Below are 22,508 nucleotides of genomic sequence, written 5' to 3'. Positions count from 1 at the left end.
CATGTCTTGTCAGGCTGGTTCACTGTTGTAGCTTATAGGGATCAAACCTGGGCAATATTTGTGATTGCCTTTCTCTTCTAGTGGTGTGGAACATTACACCACTATGAGAGCTAGTAAGTAGGATGTAACTTCCAGATGAACATCAGCTTGATTTCTCCTTGTTATACAAATTTAGTGAATGCTGTCCTTAGTAATAGAGTCTTGTAGGCATAAATCTTTTGCAACCTACTTTTAATAAGGGTTCAACTTCTCCTCTAGCCACCACCCAGCAGAGGTAGTGGAAGAGAAAAGTTATTAGGATGTGGAGAAAGTGGATCTGTTCAGCAATAGTTCTTTGGGGTGAGTTCAATCTTCCTTCTCAGCAGTTCAGTCCCGCAGCAAACACCAAATATGACTCGGCAGCTACAGTCCAGTGCTTTCAGGAAGCAGACACCAGGCATAAACCCGCAGCTGTAGTTCAACCCTGAAGAAGCCACCAGTCTCACCAACCAGCCTGAGGCAAGGCTAGAGAAGCGGCAAGTTGCCTGCAGGAACCTTCTTAGGTGATGATGGCAGCATTATCACAAGTTGAGCTCAACAATGCTATGTAAAGCAAACCAATACATGTGTGTCTTTAGCAAAGAATAACGAGGCAGAGCAAACCAAACCAAAGCTCAGTGCTCCTCTTCCACTGTCTGTGAGGTCATATTTATATGTTGTGGTAAATCTCTGACCCAAACACGTCCAGTCAAGGAAAACACAAATCAATATGATTATAAACTGCAAGCCTTGGATTGGGCAGATTTACCATTGTACTACTCTATTCCCCGCTATGAGATCCCTTAAAACCTGCAGTTTTCTAAGCCATGTTCTTCTCCTCCTCCTCGTCCTTCTACCAACGGCTCCAATGGCTCCTCTGGCTCTCCGTTGCCTATGTAACCTCTCTCCCAGCAACTTCCTCATCTGACTCCTCCCCTAAGTCTTTTTCTCCACCTCCCCTTCTACTGCCCAATCACTGGCTCTAGCCTTTATTTTACAAATTCAATTGGACAGAAGGTTCACAAGATTCACTCCTCCTCTGTAGCCCTTCCCAGGAGTGGAAATACCATGAAAACAAAAGGCTGGGGCTATCCATAACACTTCCCCCTTTCTGTCCAATTAAAAGACTCTTTTCTCTCAGATATAAATTGAACACAAACTATATTACCATGTTGTAATTGTTAATGTACAAAATAGACCTAATACCCAGTCCATCATTTTTGTTAACTAAATAGAACCTCTGCCATCTCTCTCAACTAAAAGACTTAGTTCTGAACCTGGCTTATGTCCTGTCTTCAGAATGAATGTCAGCTGAAAAACATCCACTCAGATCTTTTCTCTCAAAGTAAATAGCCAAAATTGGCTATGAGACTATAGGTTTTCAACCCTATCAGAAATCCAGAATGACTGGGTTAACTGAAATTATGGGAAGCACTAAGCATAGCTTCTAAAACTTAGCCAATTTATAGATACTGCTGAACACCTGGACAGTCCCTATACTACAGAACGTTGGAGCATCAAATCTTCAGCCTTCTGACCCAGAATCATCTGACAGACCTTAGTGATGCAGAATTACTAAGGGCTGATTACTCTGTCTTGGCAGATATAATCAGTCGACTATTCCTCAAGTGTGTCTTTTTTCTGCACAGTATTTCCTCTGTAGATGAAAAGAGGCAATTCTTGCCTAGTGGCTGTCTCACCACAACTGGAGTAACTCCAAAGATGCTTTATTTCTTCTCAGAATCCAAGACAGGGAAGCTGTCAGGAGCAGACAGATCTCCAATAAAATGAATGTTTATACAGGAATGCTTGTAACATCAATTCTGCGGACTTCTGACGTTTTTGAAAACCAACTATCTATGTAAAGCAATCTGAACTGTTGTCTGTTAATTCCTTTCCATTATTTCTAATTAAAATCTAGAAAACACCCTAATGGTAAGTGCTGAGCCATGCAATTGCTATAGGCCCCTGACTCACAAGCCAACCATCTCAAATTAGTTTTTTTTTTTTAAATGTTTAAAAAGGACTGGGTCTAAGCCTTGTATTTCTAAATGAGTTATACAGGCACAATGCCTATATGAGAGTAAAAATATTAATCCCACTTTTATATCAATAAGAAACTCACACCAGTGAAAACCCCAAATTTGTACAAAATAAATTCTATACCAATGCAAGAGATTATAACTTCAACCTTGTAACAATCATAAAGATTTCTACCAATGTAAGATATACATATGTAATGTTTCACTTAAGAGTAAATTTGCTAACCTAACTCTATTTGTCTATTTCTATGATATTACTATGTCTCCCTCTTTCTTTCCTCCCTCCCTTTTACCTAAGAAGGAAGGATAGAGAAGAGAACAGGAAAGGTAGAAATCCCTGAGATTAAGCTCTCTAGTTCCCTCCCTGTCTGAAGCTACATTTGTAAAGTATTCTTTAAATGACAACACATGTGTAGTTTCTAAAGTAACCAGAACCATCCACCCCAAGGAATTGGGACGATGATCTCCTTTTGTCTGCTTCCAGTTGAATTGGAGCAAAGAATTCCTATCTGGGGGCCCAAAGGGAAATAGGAAAATTGGCTTAGTCAAAGGAGAGCTAGCTGGCATCATTTGTCTTGAAGTCACTATGTGCTGAGAAAGTTCATTGCTTAGCTGACACCATGACTGTGACAGTCAGAAAGGCTGGACAGGCAATCTAGCTGTTCTGGAAAAGTTCTGGAAGCAAGTCCTTAAAAGAAACAGCTTCGATGCAGTTGTAGTAGAATCAAGCACGATTATATCTGATTATATCTGATTATATCTGCCAAGATTTATACTTCTTCATTCTGGGTCCTTTCATGTCTTTACTATATCAAAACATTCTTTCACCTATGTCTGCTTCAGGAAAACATTCTTTCACATGTTTGCTTTGGCAAGACATCCTTTCACCTGTGTGCCCCAGGAAACCATCATTTGCCATAACTTTCCAAAGAAACTAGAAGCTCCCACTTCAGGGTCTTACTGTCAAGTTATGGTAGGTTAACCAAAAGTATTGGAAATAGCCTGGAAAGTTTGGGGTCCCATTGGATTTCTCTTGCTAGTGATTCCAAAGGAGACAACCCATTCCTGGAACTGATCTTTTTATTTGTTATCCTGTAAAGTCCTGTAGAGTCACTGTTGTCCCATTATGGGTGTCTTAGTTAGGGTTTTACTCTGTGAACAGACACCATGACCAAGGCAAGTTTTATAAGGAGAAGATTTAATTGGGGTTGCTTTACAGATTCAGAGATTCAGTCCATTATCATCAAGGCAGGAGCATGGCAGCATCCAGACAGTCATGGTGCAGGCAGAGCTGAGAGTTCTACATCTTGTTCAAACTGCAAACAGGAGAAGACTGGTTCCCATGTGGTTAGGAGAAGGGTCTTAATGCCCACCCCACAGTGACAGATTTCCTCCAACAAGGCCACACCTCCTAATTGTGCCACTCCCTGGGCCAAGCATATTTAAACTACAATGGGGTAATGTTTAAACTCTTTACATGTGTGCCTGAGTTTTTAAATGCCTTCAGTGCTAGTTGTAGCTCAATCCCAGATGCTCTCATCCTCCCTGCACCTCCCTCTGCATTAACCATTATAGCCCTTTAAGCCTTTATAGCAGTTCTGTCTCCCTCCCAAGATGACCCACATGTACCCAAATAACTTTCTTGACCTTTGTGGCTATTTCAAATGAAACGCAGGTATCTGAAGATTTAAAGTTGACTTCCACAAAGGAGAGAGAACATGTAAGATTTGTGGGTCTTGGTTATCTCATTCAGAATGATTGCTTTCATCTCCACCTATTTGTCTGTGAGTTTTATAATTTCTCCTAACAGCTGAATGCTATCCCACTGTGTAAATGTAACACATTTTCATTATGCATTCATCAGCTGATGGACTTTCGACTGTTTCCATTTCCTGGTTATTGTGAACAGAGCAGAACTGAACATGGATGAGCAAATATCTCTATAGTAGGATAACTTAGGGCATATGCTCATGAGAGGTACAGCTGAATTATGTGACAGCTCTATTTCTTCTGCCTTCTTCAGGGCTCTTCACACTGATTTCCACAGTGGGTGTACCAGTTTGCATTCCCAGCCACAGTGACCAGCAGTGGGTAGGTTTCTTGTTTCCCTGTATTCACACTAGCATTTGGCAGCATGTGAATTTTGTTGTCGTGTTGTTGATTTTTGTTTTTGGTTTGGTTTGGTTTGGCTCTTAGCCATTTTTATTTGGGTAAGACAAAATCTGAAAATAGTTTTAATTAGCATTTCCTGATGGCTAAGGATGCTGAGTACTGTTAAACATGTTTCTCAGTCATTTGTATAATGTCCTTTGAAAAGTCTGTTTTATTCCACCACCACCATCCCCTTTTGTGAGACAGGGTCCCTCTCTATAATCCTTGCTGTTCTGAAACTCACTGTGTAGAACAGGCTGGTCTAAAACTCACAGAGATCTTCTTGCCTCTATCTTTACCTCTGCTTCCTGAGTGGTGGGATTAAAAATATGTGCCATTGCAGCCCCTCCCCCATCTTCTATGTTTTAGTTAGGTTTGCTTACTTAATTTTTTTAAATTAAATTTTTATTGGATATTTTATTTACATTTCAGATGTTATCCTCTTTCCCCATTTCCCCCATCCCCACCTAGAAACCCTATATCCCATCCTCCTTCCTCCTGCTTCTTTGAGGATGTGACTCCACCCACTCACCACTCCCACCTCCCCCGCCCTCGAATTCCCCCACACTGTGGTATCCAGCTTTAACAGGACCTCTCCCACCTTTGCTCAACAAGGTCATCCTCCCCTGCATATACAGCTGAAGCCATGGGTTCCTCCCTATGTGCTCCCAAGCTGGTGGTTTAGACCGTGGGAGCCCTGGTTGGTTGGTATTGTTGCTCTCCCCATGGGGCTGCAAACCCCTTCAGTTCCTTCAGTCTTCTCTAACTTCTCCATTGGGAACCCCACAATCAGTTCAATAGTTAGTTCTGAGCATCTGCCTCTGTATACGTCAGGTTCTGGCAGACCTCTAAGGAGACAGCTATAGCAGGCACCTGTCAGCATGCACTTCCTGGCATCCATATCAGTGTCTGCCTTTGGTGACTGCACATGGGATGGATACCCAGGTAGAGCAGTCTCTGGACAGCCACTCCTTCAGTTTCTGTCCCACACTTTGTCTCCAAATTTGCTCCCATGAGTATTTTGTTACTCCTTCTAAGAAGGACAGAAGCACTCTCACTTTGGTCTTCCTTCTTCATGAGATTCATGTGGTTTGTGAGCTGTATCTTGGGTATTTCGAGCTTTTGGACTAATATCTACTTATTGCATACCATGTGTGTTCTTTTGTGATTGGGTTACCTCACTCAGGACGATATTTTCTAGTTCCATCCATTTGCCTAAGAATTTCATGAATTCATTGTTTTTAATAGCTGAGTACCATTGTGTAAATGTACCACATTTTCTGTATTCATTCCTCTGTTGAAAGATATCCGAGTTCTTTCTAGGTTCTGGCTATTATAAAAAAGGCTGCTATGAACATAGTGGAGCATGTGTCTTTGTTATATGTTGGAGCATCTTCTGGGTATATGCCCAGAGTGGTATAGCTGGGTCCTCAGGTAATGCTATGTTCAATTTTCTGAGGAACCGCCAGACTGATATACAGAGTGGTTGTATCAGTTTGCAATCCCAGCAACAATGGAGGAGTGTTCCTGTTTCTCCACATCCTCGCCAGCATCTACTATCACCTGAGCTTTTGATCTTAGCCTTTCTGACTGGTGTGAGGTGGAATCTCAGAGTTGTTTTGATTTGCATTTCCAGGATGACTAAGGATGTTGAACATTTCTTTGGGTGCTTGTCAGCCATTCGAGTTTCCTCAGTTGACAATTCTTTGTTTAGCTCTGTACCCCATTTTTAATAGGGTTATTTAGTAGTCTGGAGTCTAATTTCTTGAGTTCTTTGTATATATCAATATTAACCCTCTGTCAGATGTAGGATTGGTAAAGATCTTTTCCCAATTTGTTGGTTGCCGTTTTGTCCTATTGACAGTGTCCTTTGATTTACAGAAGCTTTGCAATTTTATGAGGCCCCATTTGTCAATTGATCTTAGAGCATTAGCCATTGGTGTGCTGTTGAGGAACTTCTCCTCTGTGCCCAAGTATTCGAGGCTCTTCCCCACCTTCTCTTCTATTAGTTTCATTGTATCTGGTTTTATGTGAAGGTCCTTTATCCACTTGGACTTGAGCTTTGTACAAAGAGATAAGAATGGATCGATTTGCATTCTTCTACCTGCTGACCTCCAGTTGAACCAGCACTATTTGTTGAAAATGCTGTCTTTTATCCACTGGATGGTTTTAGCTCCTTTGTCAAAGACCATAGGTGTATGGGTTTATTTCTGGGTCTTCAATTTTATTCCATTGATCTTCCTGCCTGTCTCTGTACCAATACCACGAAGTTTTTATCACCATTGCTCTGTAGTACAGCTTTAGGTCAGGGGTGGTGATTTCCCCAGAAGTTCTTTTGTTGTTGAGAATAGTTCTCGCTATTCTGGGTATTTTTGTTATTCCAAATGAATTTGCAAATTGCTCTTTTTATCTCTATGAATAATTGATTTGGAATTTTGATGGGGATTGCATTGAATCTGTAGATTGCTTTCGGCAAAATGGCCATTTTTACTATATTAATCCTGCCAATCCACGAGCATGAAAGATCTTTCCATCTTCTGAGATCTTCGATTTCTTTCTTCAGAGACTTGAGGTTCTTGTCATACAGATCTTTCACTTGCTTGGTTAGACTCACGCCAAGGTATTTTATATTTTTTTGTGACTATTGTGAAGGGTGTCATTTCCCTAATTTCTTTCTCAGACTGTTTATCCTTTGAGTAGAGGAAGGCTACTGATTTGTTTGGATTAATTTTATATCCAGCCACTTTGCTGAAGTTTATCAGGTTTAGGAGTTCTCTGGTAGATGCTTTGGGGTCGCTTAACTATACTATCATATCATCTACAAATAGTGATATTTTGACTTCTTCCTTTCCGGTTTGTATCCCTTTGATCTCCTTTTGTTGTCTAATTGCTCTGGCTAGGACTTTGAGTACTATATTAAATAGGTAGGTAGAGAGTGAGCAGCCTTGTCTAGTCCCTGATTTTAGTGGGATTGCTTCAAGTTTCTCTCCATTTAGTTTGATGTTGGCTACTGGCTTGCTGTATATTGCTTTTACTATGTTTAGGTATGTGCCTTGAATTCCTGATCTTTCCAGGACTTTTACCATGAAGGGATGTTGAATTTTGTCAAATGCTTTCTCAGCATCTAGTGAGATGATCATGTGGTTTTTTTTCTTTGAGTTTGTTTATATAGTGGATTACGTTGATGAATTTCCGAATATTGAACCATCCCTGCATTCCTGGGATAAAGCCTACTTGATCATGATGGATGATTGTTTTGATGTGTTCTTGGAATCAGTTTGTGAGAATTTTATTGAGTATTTTTGTATTGATATTCATAAGGAAGATTGGTCTGAAGCTCTTTTTCTTTGTTGTGTCTTTGTGTGGTTTAGGTATGAGCATAATTGTGGCTTCATAGAACGAATTGGGTAGTGTTCTTTCTGTTTCTTTTTTGTGGAATAGTTTGGAGAGAATTGGTATTAGGTCTTCCTTGAAGGTCTGATAGAATTCTGCACTTAAACCATCTGGTCCCGGACTTTTTTTTGGTGGGGAGGCTTTTAGCGACTGCTTCTATTTCTTTAGGGTTTATGGGACTGTTTAGATGGTTTATCTGCTACCTGATTTTAACTTTGGCACCTGATATCAGTCTAGAAAATTGCCCATTTCATCCAGATTTTCCAGTTTTGTTGAGTATTGGCTTTTGTAGTAGGATCTGATGATTTTTTGAATTTCCTCAGTTTCTGTTGTTATGTCTGTCTTTTCAGTTCTGATTTTATTAATTCGGATACTGTCTCTGTGCCCTCTGGTTAGTCTGGCTACGAGCACATCTAGCTTGTTGATTTTCTCAAAGAACTAGCTACTGGTTTTGTTGATACTTTGTATAGTTCTTTTTGTTTCTACTTGGTTGATTCCAGCCCTGAGTTTGATTATTTCCTGCCATCTACTCCTCTTGGGTGTATTTGCTTCTTTTTGTTCTAGAGCTTTCAGGTGTGCTGTCAAGTTGTTAGTGTATGCTTTCTCCAGTTTTTTTCCTTTTTTTTTCCCACTTAGGGATATGAATTTTCCTCTTAGCACTGCTTTCATTGTGTCCCATAAGTTTGGTATGAAGAACTTTCGTTTTCATTAAATTCTAAAAAGTCTTTAATTTCTCTATTTTTTCCTTGAGTAGAGCATTGTTCAGTTTCCATGCGCATGTGAGCTTTCCATTGTTTTTGTTATTATTGAAGATCAGCCTTATTCTGTGGTGACTTGATAGGATGCAAGGGATTATTTCAATCTTTTTGTACCTGTTGAGGCCTGTTTTGTGACCAATTATATGGTCTATTTTGGAGAAGGTACCATGAGGTGCTGAGAAAAAGGTATATTCTTTTGTTTTAGGATGAAATGTTCTATAGATATCTGTTAAATCCATTTGGTTCTTAACTTCTGTTAAGTTTCACTGTGTCTCTGTTTAGTTTCTGTTTCCATGTTCTGTCCATTGATGAAAGTGGGTTTTTGAAGTCCTCCACTATTATTGTGTGAGGTGTAATGTGTGCTTTGAGCTTTAGTAAAGTTTCTTTCATGAATGTGGGTGCCCTTGCATTTGGAGCATAGATGTTCAGAATTGAGAGTTTATCTTGGTACATTTTTCCTTTGACAAGTATGAAGTGTTCTTCCTTATTTTTTTGATAACTTTTGGTTGAAAGTTGATTTTATTTGATATTAGAATGGTTACTCCAGCTTGTTTCTTGGGACCATTTGCTTGGAAAATTGTTTTTCAGCCTTTTACTCTGAGGTAGTGTCTGTCTTTGTCACTGAGGTGTGTTTGCTATATGCAGCAAAATGTTGAGTCCTGTTTACGTATTCAATCAATTAGTGTACTTCTTTTTATTGGAAAATTGAGTCCATTGACGTTAAGAGATATTAAGGAAAAATGATTGTTGCTTCCTGTTAATTTTGTTCTTAGAAGTGAATTTATATTTGTGTAGCTATCTTCTTTTGGGTTTGTTAGAAGACTACTTTCTTGCTTTTTCTAGGTTGTAGTTTCCCTCCTTGTGTTGGAGTTTTCCATCAATTATCCTTTGAAGTGCTGGATTTGTGGAAAGATATTGTGTAAACTTGCTTTTGTCATGGAATATCTTGGTTTCTACATCTACAGTGATTGAGAGTTTTGCTGGGTATAATAGTCTGGGCTCGCATTTGTGTTCTCTTAGGGTCTGTATGATATCAGTCCAGGATCTTCTGGCTTTTATAGTCTCTGGTGAGAAGTCTGGTGTAATTCTTATAGGTCTGCCTTTATGTGTTACTTGCCCTTTTTCCCTTACTGCTTTTAATATTTTTTTTTTGTTTTGTGCATTTGATGTTTTGATTTTTATGTGATGGGAGGAATTTCTTTTCTGGTCTAGTCTATTTGGAGTTCTGTAGGCTTCTTGTATGTTCATGGGCATCTCGTTCTTTAGGTTAGGAAAGTTTTCTTCTATAATTTTGTTGAAGATATTTACTGGCCCTTTAAGTTGGGAATCTTCACTCTCATCTATACCTATTATATTTAGGTTTGGTCTTGTCATTGTGTTCTGGATTTCCTGGATGTTTTGGGTTAGGAGCTTTTTACATTTTGCATTTTCTTTGACAGTTGTGTCAACATTTTCTATGGTATCTTCTGCACCTGGGATTCTCTCTTCTATCTCTTGTATTCTGTTGGTGATGCTTGCATCTATGACTCCTGATCTCTTTCCTAGGTTTTCTATTTCCAGGGTAGTCTCCCTTTGTGATTTCTTGATTGTTTCTACTTCCATTTTTAGATCCTGGATGGTTTTTTAAAATTCCTTCACCTGTTTGGTTGAGGGTTTGATTTTTTTTTTTCAATTCTTTAAGGGATTTTTGTGTTTCCTCTTTAAGGGCTTCTACCTGTTTACCCATGTTCTCTTGTATTTCTTTAAGGAGTTATTTATGTCCTTCTTAAAGAGAAGTGATTTTAAATTTGAATTCTGCTTTTCTAGTATGATGGGATGTCCAGGACTTGCTATGGTGGGGGAACTGGGTTCTGATAATGCCAGGTAACCTTGGTTTCTGTTGCTTATATTCTTGTACTTGCCTTTTGCCATCTGGTTATTTCTAGTGCTACCTGTACTCACTGTCCCTGACTGGAGCCTGTCTCTCCTGTTATCTTGCTTGTGCCAGAACTCCTCAGAGTCCAGCTGTGATCCTTTGATCCTGAGCTCCTGGGTGGCAGGGCTCCTGGGACTCAGGCTGCCTCTGGGATCCTGAAATCCTATAATCCTGGGCATGTTAGAGCTCTTGAGAATCCAATTTCCTCAAAGTCTCTGAGTGCAGGAGATTCTCCACTGCTCTGAGTGTAGTGGTTCCTCTAAGATGGGTCAGGATATGGTGTCTTCATGGGAGCAGACCAGCTAGGAGTCTGCCCCCAAAAAGGACCAAGTGAGCTTGATTTTTAATTTTGATACTAACACTCTGTCCAGTGTATAGCTGGTATAGATTTATTTTCCCACGTAGGCTGCCTCTTCATTCAGACGATGGTATCCTTTGCTGTACAGGTGATTTTTAGTTTGATGAGATCCCAATTTATTGCTTGTTGCTTTTAATGTTTGTGCTACTGGAGTCCTGTTCAGAAAGTTCCCTCTTATGTCAGTGAGCTCAAGTACATTCCCTCATTTCTCATCCATCAGATTCAGAGTACCAGGTTTTATCTTGAGTTCTTTTATCCATTTCATGTTGAGTTTTGTGAAAGACTGACATCTCGCCCTGACAGATAAGGATCACGTTTCATTCTTCTACATGTAGTTATCCAGTTTGACCAGAATCTTTTGTTAAAGATTCTGTCTTTTCTCCAATGTGTATTATTGGTCTCTTTGTAAAAAAAAAAAAAAAAAAATCAGTTGTCTGTTGGACTTTGGGTTCATGTGTGAATCCTCAATACTATTTCATTGGTCAAACAATCTACTTTTATGCCAGTATCATGTTGTTTTTGTTATTATTGCTCTAATATAACTTGAAATATGGGGCAATGATATATCCTTGTGTGTGTGTGTGTGTGTGTGTGTGTGTGTGTGTGTGTGTGTGTGTGTGTGTGTTGGCTATCCTAAAACTACCTACTTTCTTTAAAGTTGTTGTAGGGAGTGTATTGAATATGCAGATTGCTTTTGGTAGGATGACACTTCATAGTACTAGTCTTACTAATTCATGAGCATGGGAGGCCCTTCCACCTCTGGTGTCTTCTTCAAATTTATTTTTAATACCTTAAAGTTTTCATTGTACAAGACTTTCACTTCCTAATTAGATTGAGTCCAAGATATTTTTGAGTCTACTGTGAATGCAATTGATTCCCTGATTTCTTTCTTGATATGTTTCTCACTCATGTATAAGAAGGCTACTGCTTTCAGTGTGTAATTTTATATCTTGCTACTTTGCTGACTGCATTTGATTAGCTGCAGGAGTCTTTAAGGTCTTTTATTTATAGAATCATATTATCTGCAAGAAAGAACACACTGGCCTCTGACTCTCCAGTTTGTACCTTCCTTATCTTCTTCATTTATTTTTATTGCTTTATCTTAACCTTCCAGTGCAATATTGGTTATAAAGGAGAGAGTAGACATTCTTATTCCTGTCTTATTTCTTATTTTAGTGGGAAATGCTTTAATTTTTTTCTACTTAGCAAGATGCTGACTGTGGGCATGCTGTATATTGCCTATTATATTGAGATATGTTCCCTGTATTCCTAGATTCCCTAGAACTTTAATCATGATTGAATGTTGAATTTTGTCAAATGAAATTTTGCCTAATGAAATGATCATGTGGTTTCTGTCTTTTATGGCCCATTTATGTCATGGGTTACATTTATTAATCTCCTATTTTGAACCATCTGTGCTTCTGAGATAAAGCCAACATGATCAATGTGAATTATCTTTTTGATGCATTCTTGAATCTAGTTTACAAGTATTTTATTGAGAATATTTGAATGTTCATCAGAGATATTGGTCTAAAATTTCCTTTTTTTTTTTTTTTTTTTTTTTTGGTTTGGTCTTTGTATGGTCTTGGTTTAGGAGTAATACTAGCTTCTTTAAAAAAAAAAACTGGAAATGTTCTTTTATTTTCTGTTTTGTGTAATAATTTTAAGAGTATTGGCCTTAATTTTTCTTTGAAATTCTGATAGAATTCTGTGCTGAATTTATCATTCATAGGCTTTTTTAGTTGGGAGACTTAACTAACACTTCTATATCATTGAAAGTTAAGGCTTGTTAAAATCTTGCTTTTGTTATATTGATTTAGCTTTTGTAGCTTCATTTTTTACTTGGGCTGAATACTGATTGTAAAGTATATACTTATGAGTCTCTGAATTTCCTTAGTGTCTATTGGGATATCTACCTTTTCATACCTGATTTCTTTTTTCTTTCTTTCTTTCTTTCTTCTTCTTTTTTTTGTTTTTTTGTTTTTTTTTTTTTTTTCGAGACAAGGTTTCTCTGTGTAGTCCTGGCTATCCTGGAACTCACTCTGTAGACCAGGCTGGCCTCGAACTCAGAAATCCGCCTGCCTCTGCCTCCCAAGTGCTGGGATTAAAGGCGTGCGCCACCACCGCCTGGCTACATACCTGATTTCCTTAATTTGGATCCCTTCTGTTTTTTATTGGTTAATTGGGCTAAAAGTTTGTCAATTTTGTTAATGTTTTCAAATAATTAACTGTTTTAATTGATTCTTTGTATTTTTGTTATTGTTTCTATTTTGATTTCAGCACTTACTTTGACTATTCCTGTCTACTTTGGGCTACGTGTTTGGTGTTGTTTTTCTTTGACATTGAGGTACTGATTCTTTTCTTCATGCAATTATCACCCAGTAGTGTATTGTTTAATTTCCATGAGTCTCTTTTCTTTCTGTCCTTTTTTTCTTCTTACTTTTCATTGATTCTTTGTGAATTTCACATCATGCTCTACAGTCCCATTCATCTCCCCTTCCCCTTATACCTGCCTTCCACCCTTGCAACCTCCCCCCTCAACCAAGAAAAAAATATCTCGTTGTGGAAGCTGTAGCGTGTCACAGTATGTCCTACAGTATACCCTTTTGTCCAACTTCTTTTCTCTCAAATGCTCATTTCAGTGACTCATTGATTTGAAGCCTCTGGCTTCTGCTATTCTATCACTACTAGAATATCCTCTCAGATATTCTGTTGTTGGCCTGTGTCATGGAGAGCCTATAATTTTGGATCTGTAGGACTCACCCCTTCATGCAGGGTAGAAGTTCATTGATGTGGCAGATGTTGGTGTAGGCCTGAGAGGTATCTGAGTTTTCCTGCTCTCTTGCCTTCTGGGCCAACTCACCAGCAACCCCTCAACCAGCACCATCTCTACCCTGCTGCCCAGGTGAGGTGCAGGGCCCACTCTCCCAAGTATTGTAGTTGATGAGGGACATGGCCAGTTCTCCCATTCTCATGATTCTGGGGTTAGCTCTCCCACCTGCCATAGATGGTAAAGGACTAGGAAGGGGAGGAGGGCATCTCTCCCTCATCTGCACCACTACCCAGCAGGTAATGAGAGGCAAGGGGAAAGAGGGTGTCTCTCTTCCATGCCATTGCAGGGGAGAATAGTGGTAGGGCCAGCTCTCCCACACTCCTATCCTAGGGCTGGATATATTATATATAAGTTATATATATATTATATATATAATATATATAAGTTATATATATATATTATATATAAGTTATATATACAAGTTATATATCATATATATGATGTAAAATATATAATTGTATATTTATATATATTATTTTATATATTTTATATAATTATGTATCATATATCATATATATTATACATTTAGTATATATGTACATATACTAAATAAGTATATACTAACTTTACTAGCTAAATAAGTACTAACTAAATAAAAATCTTTAATATTTATATATTTCACATATAATATATTTTTACATATACTGAACTGTTCCTGCATCTTTGAAGTGAAAACAACATGACCATGGTGAATGGTCTTTTTGATTTTTTGTGATCTTGAATTCAGTTTCAAAAATTTTATTGAAGATGTATGTGCCTAATTAATCAGGAAAATTGGTCCATACTTTTCTCTTTTTGTTGTTTCTGGTTTTGGTGCTAGGGTAATGCTGGCATTGTGAAGTGAGTTTAGAACTTTTTCCTCCTCTTCTGTTTTGTGGAACAGTTTGAGAAGAGCTGACTCTCATTGAAAGTCTACCAGAACTCTGCAGCGACCACATTAGGGCCTGGACACTTTTAAACTCACTGCTCTAATATCGCTGGTAATTATAGATTTGTTTAAATATTTGGTATCATCTTGGATTAATTCTGGTGGGTTATCCACATTTGGAAATTTACCTATTTCATTTATAGTTTTCAACTTTTAATGGGATATGAGCTTTAAAATATATGGTTATGGCTTTATAAAGTTCATAGAAATGTAATGTCTCCCTGTTCATTTGTGATTTTACTAATTTAGGTCTTTTATCTCTTCCTTTTCCTTAATTTGGCTAACGGTTGTCAACTTTTTTCAAAGAATCAAATTCATTTCACAGATTCCCTGTATTGCTTTTTGTCTTAGTTAGGGTTTTATTGCTGTGAAGAGACAATATGACCATGGAAACTCTTATAAAGGACAACATTTAATTGGGGCTGGCTTACAGTTCAGAGGTTCAGTTCATTACCATCCATGGTGATATGAAGGCAGACATGGTGCTGGAGAAGGAGCTGAGAGTTCTACACGTGGATCTGCAGGCAGCAGATTGAGCCACTAGGCCTGGTTTGAGCTTCTGAGACACCAAAGCCCACTCCCTAATGACACACCTCTTCCAACAAGGCCACATCTACTCTCATGAGGCCACGCCTCCTAATAGTGGTATTCCCTACGGGCCTATTGGGACCGTTTTCATTCTAACCATGCTTTTTAAATTTACATTTCATTAATTTCTCCCCTAATTATAATTGCTTCTTTCTAATGCTTTTGAATTTAGCTTGTTCTTCTTTTTTCCAAGACTGTAATTTAGTTATTTACTTAATTGTCTCTGATTTTTAAATTTGTTGTTAAATGTATGTATTTAGCTTGTTTGCATTTGTGTACTCATATGTCTGATCGGTCCCCTCTTTCTCCTATGTGAGACCTGGGGATCAAAGTCAGGCCATTAGTCTTGGTAGCACGCATTTTTATGTCTGAACCTTCTTACTATTTTTGTCTGAGTTTTAAATGCATGTGATTGGTAAAGGACAAAAATAAAAGGGTCAAAGATTAAATTCTCCACTCTCTGATGGTCAAGTCATAGCTGTTTGGAACTTGACCCAGTGACTTGAAATGCTTTGTACAAATAACTAAAACCTAATTCCTAATGACCCCTGACACATCAACCCAAATAGTCTCAGGAAGGGCAAGTGGTGTCATAAAATTATTTGTCTAACAAGCTAGTGAGCTGCCCTGTTGAACTCTATGTACAATGCTATAAAATGGCCATATGCCAAGCCAAGAAACTTCTTTTTAATTACTACAAAAGGACCCCATTCCCTTCCAATGAGGTGATTTACTGAGAATATTTTTGTTCAAATGTCCTATTTTTAAAAAATTAAACAAAACATTATCTGTGACGTGATGTGTGTGTGTTGCACATGTGGAGTCTGAGGACAATCTTTTGAAGTATTTTCTCTCCTTTTTTTGTGTGGTTTCTGGGGATTGAACTCAAGTTGTGAGGTTTGTGCTACAAGAGCCTTTAGCCACTGGGCCATCTTGCTGGCCCAAGTATTTACTAAAACTTTTATATCAATTCTTGTCTGATAAATAACTTATCTCCACACTTGGGCTCCCTTTTCCTGGCACAACATTTTGGTTGCCTGGCTGGAACATTTTCCCCTTGCCTCCTTGATTGTTGTGGGCTGGGCTGGTCCCAGGATTTCCCTAAGGTCCCAAGGAGAAGAAATACAGTTCCTTATGTAAAAGCAGGAACACGCTTGGCAGAGCCAGTAATGTCCTGAGACCAAAGCCTTAGATGAGCTTCAGCTTCAGATCCTGAGAACGTAACTCTTCCTATCTTACAGGACTACAGTTATCAGTCTCAAGGCTGTGGTGTGCTCCGACTGAGATGCTCTTGAGATAATCTCTGTTCCCCTTGTTCAATGTTATTTAATTAGCTTCCCCGCTGACTTTGTCCCATTATATGATAGGTTCTGCTAACTCTGTCCCATTTCTCCCTGGAAATACTATATAAGATGCTGTATTCCTTATTATGCTTGGTTGGCACAGGACATAGCTTGTGCAAGACCTGATCCCAAACTTATCTATCTCTTTATCTTCTGATCTCCTGTCCTCTCTCTAAGGACACTGTCACTTAAGAATGACTTGTTGATCTAGCCACTTGACCTTTCTCTTCATTCTGGTGCTTATCATGAATGGCAGAGAAGCCCTGTGAACTTCTTTTGGGCTCCTTTTAAATGATAAGAGATACCTTTATTTTTTTTATAGATGCCCCCTTCACTGTTAACATTGTGGCAGAGACACAGCAACATCCAGGGCAAATCCACACACACTATGAGGATTCAATTGCTGCCCGTCTCTTCATTTACCTCCTTCCTCAGCCTGGCCCTTGGTGAACACATAACTAAGGAACATTTTGCCTGCAGTTTTCTTTCCTAGTCAGACTTCCGGATCCAAGAGGCCTATAGGCAATCATGATTTTGCTTTCCTTGGGATGGCAAGCTCCACAGCTTCCCTTTCCTGCACAGCAAGCTATGTGGCTACTCTTTCCTGTACAGCTGATTCAGTTTTTATCACTTGAAGGTTGGTCTAGCCTGAGTAACCAGACAGGTTTGGCTATAGAGTGAAACTGTGTTTTACCGCTGTGAGTCACAAGGTCTTTATTCTCGGACATGAGTGCCTCGGTCCAGTAAGCACGATGAGACTGAGTCTCACCCATGACTTGGATATCTGATACCTCAAAGGATGCCTCAAAAATAATTGATTTACTTCTGCTAGGACTCATAGTCTAACTCACCACTTTGACATGTTATTAAAAAACTGATCTAAGTTTTATCCTCAGACTTGCAAAAGGCGAAACAAAACACACACACACACACACACACACACACACACACACACAGACACACACCTCTTTCTTTGTAACAAATTCCCACTCCTGGACCAAGAAACTCTGGCTACTTAATGGCACATTAAGCTATAAATGTATCTTCTATCTAGATCTTTTCTGTCACAGTTTAAGAAGGAAGTCTGAGATAATTTACACCCAAGCCTTCATGGCCCATCTTTTGGACCCTTGGCTATGGAAGGAATGTTATCATATGTCACAGGATTCTCTACACAAGCCTCTCACTCCTAAGCTTGATTCCAGGGGATCTATTTGTGATCTATTTGTGTTCATTCCAGCTTTGCCATCACTGCCAGCCACACAGCTGTTTAACAACCATGCCTCCATTTTTCCTCTGATCTCTTCTTTTTCTCTTCTTCCCTCCTTTCCACACATGAGATTTATTCAACTGGTCTACCTCTCTACCCAGGTGCACATTGTTCATTCTACACTTGTGAGGGACCACAAGCAAAGAGCTCAAAGAGCACTTAAAAGCTCCTTCCTCCTCATGGGAAATATTCTTTCCCTCTGGGAGGCTGTCATTGAGGACCTTGACACTCTAAGACCTGTTTCTTTCCCCATGTTTGACTTGTTCCCAGTGCAATCTAAACTAGAGTCATTTAGCCATTTATTAAAGAATACTGAAGGCTCACCAAAGCTTTGGCCTAACGAGTCAGGATGCCTATGTCACCCTGACCACCAGACACACTCATGAGAAAAGTTTCATATCTGGTCTTTGGTACATACCTGGGCAAATGTGCTTCCTGTTTATAACTCAACTACAACCTGACCAGGCTCCATTGCCTGTCCTGACACACAGCAATGCTGGTAACTTCAGGTCACTGATGTAGGAAATGGAGTGGGAAGACTCACCGAGACTACATGGTTGCTTATCTATTAGAGGGAACTTCTGGTCATCAAACCAATTAACCATAGTAAGATATAGGAAATAATGTAGAGTTTCTGAAAATCCCTTACCCTCTCAATCTGGGCTAGGTGAAAACCATGTGTAGTACACAGATCTAAACCTTGAGTGTCCACAGGAGAGGATCAAGGCATCCTGGATCCATACTGTTGTGGAAGCTGTAGTGTGTTGCAGTATGTGCCACAGTATACACCTTTGTCCACTCGTCTTTGCTTGCAAATGTTCATTTTAATGAGACGTTGGTCGGTTACGAGTCCCTTGTCTTCTGCTACTCCATTAATACTGGAACTTCACTGGGACTCCCCTCAGATTGTTGTCTGCCTGCATCATGGAGATCCTGCAGCTTTGGATCTGTGGGACAGGCCCTTTCATGCACTCCAGCTGCTCATCGATGGGGTAGATGTTGGAGTGGGCCAATCCAAAGCCCTGGAACTGGGCCTGAGAGGTATCTGAGCTGGTTAGCTTGCCAGCTCTCTTGTACCCATACCAACAGAACAAGCTCTCTTGCCTTGTCCTGGCTGGACCACCCAATGCTGCAGCTAGCAAAGGGCAGACCAAGCTCTTCCACTCTCATTTTCTCCAGGCTGGTTCATCCATGCCCATGCCGCCAGAGCCAGCTTTATGTGGTGCCTAGGTGAGGTGCAGGGCCCACTGTCCTAAATGCTGCAGCAGACAAGATACAGGGTCAGCCCTCCCACACTCATACGTTCGGGGCCAGCTCACCCATACTCTTCACAACCAGGGCCACATCTTCTGCGATTCCCAGGTGAAGTTCAGGGCCTGATCTCCCTAGTGCTGCAGCAGGTAAAGAACAGGGATAGCTCTCCTGCTCTCATGACCTTAGTAGGGCCAGCTTTCCCTCCTGGTACACATAGTGAGGGCAAAAGGGGAGCTGAATTGCCAATGCTCATGCCCTAGAGGCCAGCATATCTGCAACTCCTACATCCAGGGCCAGTTTCACTATGCTGCCCAGGCTAGGTGCAAGGCTCGATGTCCTGAGAGCTCTAGTAGGTGGGGGACAGGGCCAGTTCTCCTGCTCCGATGATCTCGGGGCCAACTCTTCTGTCTGCTGTATGTGGCAAGGGCCTGGGGGTAGAGGGAATCATCTCTTCCTTACACATGTCACTACACAGCAGACAAGTGGTAGGGCCAGCCCTCCCACACTCATGTTCTTGGGGCTGGCCATCCAAACCCCTGCCAACAGGGTCAGCTCTACTGTGCTGCTCAGGGGAGGTTCAGAGCCTGCTTTCCCAAGTGCTGCAGCTGGTGAGGGACAGGGGCAGCTCTCCTGCTCTCATGACCCCAGAGCCAGGTCTCACACCTGCTGCAGGTGGCAAGGGGCTGTGGGGAGAAGGGTGTCTCCCTGATTCATGCCACTTCTCAGGAGATGAGCGGCAGGGTGGGCTTTCCCACACTCATACCATCAGGACTGCTCATCTATAACTCCTGTAACCAGGGCTAGGTCCACTGTGCTTTTTGGACAATGTGCAGGACCTTCTTTCCTGAGTACTTCAGCTGGCTAGGGGCAGGGTCAGCTCTCATGCCCCCACTTCCCCAGGACCAGCTCTCCCATAATTCCCAGGCAAGGGGTGGGGCCAGTTCTGCATAGCCCTCAGACATCTACATGTCCCAGAATGGCTGCCCAGACCAGGGACGTTACCAGTCTGTTACCTGGTCTTTGGTGGTAACAGACTCCTGCTGCTGCAGGGCCACAGACCCAGACATGGCCCTCAGTGGCAGCACAGGCTAAGACCCCACCATCGTCCCAGGTGACATCACCATCTACTCACATCAGACTGTTCCTTACTACCCTCAAGTCTCCAGCTCTGCCTCTTTTCATTGTGCCCACATCCTTCTGTTTCTCTTTTCTCTTCCATTTCTCCACCGCTTGCTTCTTTTATTTAGATGTTCATAAGTCAGAACACTGAGCATAGACATCGCCTCTCTCCCCTCTGCCACCTATTGACGCACATGTGACACAGCAGTCACACATGCAAAGCCTCTAGGGGCAGAGAGTTTCATAATTTTTATCAAAAGATGGACATTTCATATAATCAGATTTATACCTTTTTTGAGTGTACAATTTTTATTTCTGCTCCATGGCTTAGTGGTCAGCTACTGATTATAGATTTTCTTATACTCTTTAAATGGTGTCCCAGTTACTATTCTATTATTGTAAAGAAAAACCATGACCAAGGCATCTTATGAAAGAAAGCATTTAATTGGGAACTTGGTTACAGTTTCAGAGAGTTAGTCCCTGACAATCATGGCTGGAGCATGGCAGCAGGCAGGCATGACACTGGAGCAGCAGCTGAAAGTTTCCATCTAATCTATAACCATGAAGGATGTGTGTGTGTGTGTGTGTGTGTGTGTGTGTGTGTGTGTGTGTAGATGGAGAGAGAGAGAGAGAGAGAGAGAGAGAGAGAGAGACAGGGCCTGACATGAGCTTTTGAAACTTCAAAGCCCACCTCCAGTTGCATGTTTCCTCCATGTTAGCCACACCTCCTAATCCTTCTCAAATAGTTCTGCCAACTGGGGACCAGACATATACAAGCCTGTGGGGGCCATTCCCATTCAAATGGCCATAAACAGTAAGTCTTCTCATCTTTTGCTAAGAGGCTCACAGTTTACAACTCTGCTTTAGCCTTTATGTCCTGCTTAGATTTCAGATGGTGGAAGAAATAATTAATGGCCTTGAAGAGAGTCCACTGAGATAATCCCATCAGAAAACAAAAGGAAAAGAATGAAGAAAAATGTAAGTGTCTGACACCATCAAGCAGGGCATCAAGACTGGACAGATAAGAAACATTAAGGATTGCTCTAATTTTCTGTGAGCATCCCCTCCTGCGTGCATTGACACAGACATGGATTGATGATATAGATATAAGGATAGAGATCTGTAGATGATAAAGAGGTAGAGATAGATGATATTGATACTGATTATATAGATAGATATAGGCAGATGGTATAGATACAGACGTAGCATAGGTACAGATATATCTCCATCCTCAGGATTAAGTTAGATCTTTTCATTTCAGACATTTTACTTCCAAAATCTTACAGTTTTATCAAGCTTGTGCTTAACTCAAGTGGCATCACTGTCCCAGGCAGCACCTGATGCTGAACAGTTGCTGACAACTGCGTTGGCAAACAGAATTTTCCTGCAGAAAAATCTCCAACTCAGATTAGATGGGGATAACTTCAGGAAACGGATCTTTCTGGATCAAACAATAAGAATATTCTGTAGGAAACTGCTCTCTTTCTTCTTTGGCTCTCTTTCTTCTTTGGCTGTGTTAGCAATGAAGCCCAGAGCTTTGTTTGTGGCAAGCAAGCACTCTGCCATCTGGGAAGCTTTCTGAAGTTTTAAAACCTGACTCCTCTGATGGCCACAGGTTGTTGACCACCAGTAGAACTACTGTGACCTTTGGGTTCTAAGGCTCCATAAAGAATGGGGAAGAGAAATAGATCAGAAAATAACGCCACAAGTCTAGTCCTTTTATTGAGATTCAGCAAGGATTTTTGTTTTTAGTCTGTTTTTGAATGAGTGTCTATCAGTTTGCTATAATTTGATTAATTTCAAGAGTTTTGTAGATCTGACTCTCGCAAAGTTTGACAGTGCCTTTTCATTGCTTTGTAGAGGACTTCTTGAATTTCGTCTTCTGAGTGTGAGTTTTCATGGATGTGCTATATTTCATTACGGAAAAATTTATATATATATATATATATATATATATATATATATATATATATATATATATATTAGGGGCTAGGACAATAGAGTCCTATGCACCCATCTGTTTAGTCAGGGTTTTATTGCTATAAAGAGACACCACAATCATGGCATCTCTTGTAAAAGAAAGCATTAACTGGCTCGTGCTTACAGTTTCATTATCATCAGGGTGGGATGCATGATGACACATAGGCAAACATGGTAGCTGAGAGTTCTACATCCAGATCCAAGGCAGCAGGAGGAAAGAGGCATTAGGCCTGGCTTGGGTCCCTGAAACCGCAAAGCCCATCCCCAGTGACACACTTCCTCTAATAAGGCCACACCCACTCCAATAAGGTCACACCTCCTAATCCCCCTGTCAAGTAGCACCACCACTCCCTAATGACCAAGCATTCAATACATGAGCTCATGGGGACATTCCTATTCAAACCACCACCTGTGGTAAGATACCCAGGCCAAAAAAAAAAAAAAAAAAAAAAAAAGTTAAGAGCAAGGCATGGTGGTACATGCCTTTACTCCCGGGACTTGGGAGACAGATGAATCTTTATGAGTTCCAGCGCAGCCTGATCTATATAATGAGTTTCA

General features: G+C 40.4%; 1 non-coding gene across 1 annotated transcript; it reads right to left on the bottom strand.

Annotated features, from left to right (window-relative positions):
• Positions 1-20,076: 20,076 nt before the first annotated feature.
• LOC117704779 (small nucleolar RNA SNORA17) lies at positions 20,077-20,206 on the bottom strand. Its single transcript, XR_004606309.1, has one exon. It is a non-coding gene; the product is annotated as a small nucleolar RNA SNORA17 (small nucleolar RNA).
• Positions 20,207-22,508: the final 2,302 nt, after the last annotated feature.

Source organism: Arvicanthis niloticus, chromosome 2 (assembly GCF_011762505.2).
Source record: "Arvicanthis niloticus isolate mArvNil1 chromosome 2, mArvNil1.pat.X, whole genome shotgun sequence".
In the NCBI taxonomy this organism is placed as follows: domain Eukaryota; kingdom Metazoa; phylum Chordata; class Mammalia; order Rodentia; family Muridae; genus Arvicanthis; species Arvicanthis niloticus.
Note: the sequence above shows the minus strand (reverse complement) of the source record. Positions and strands in the feature narration are given on the sequence as shown.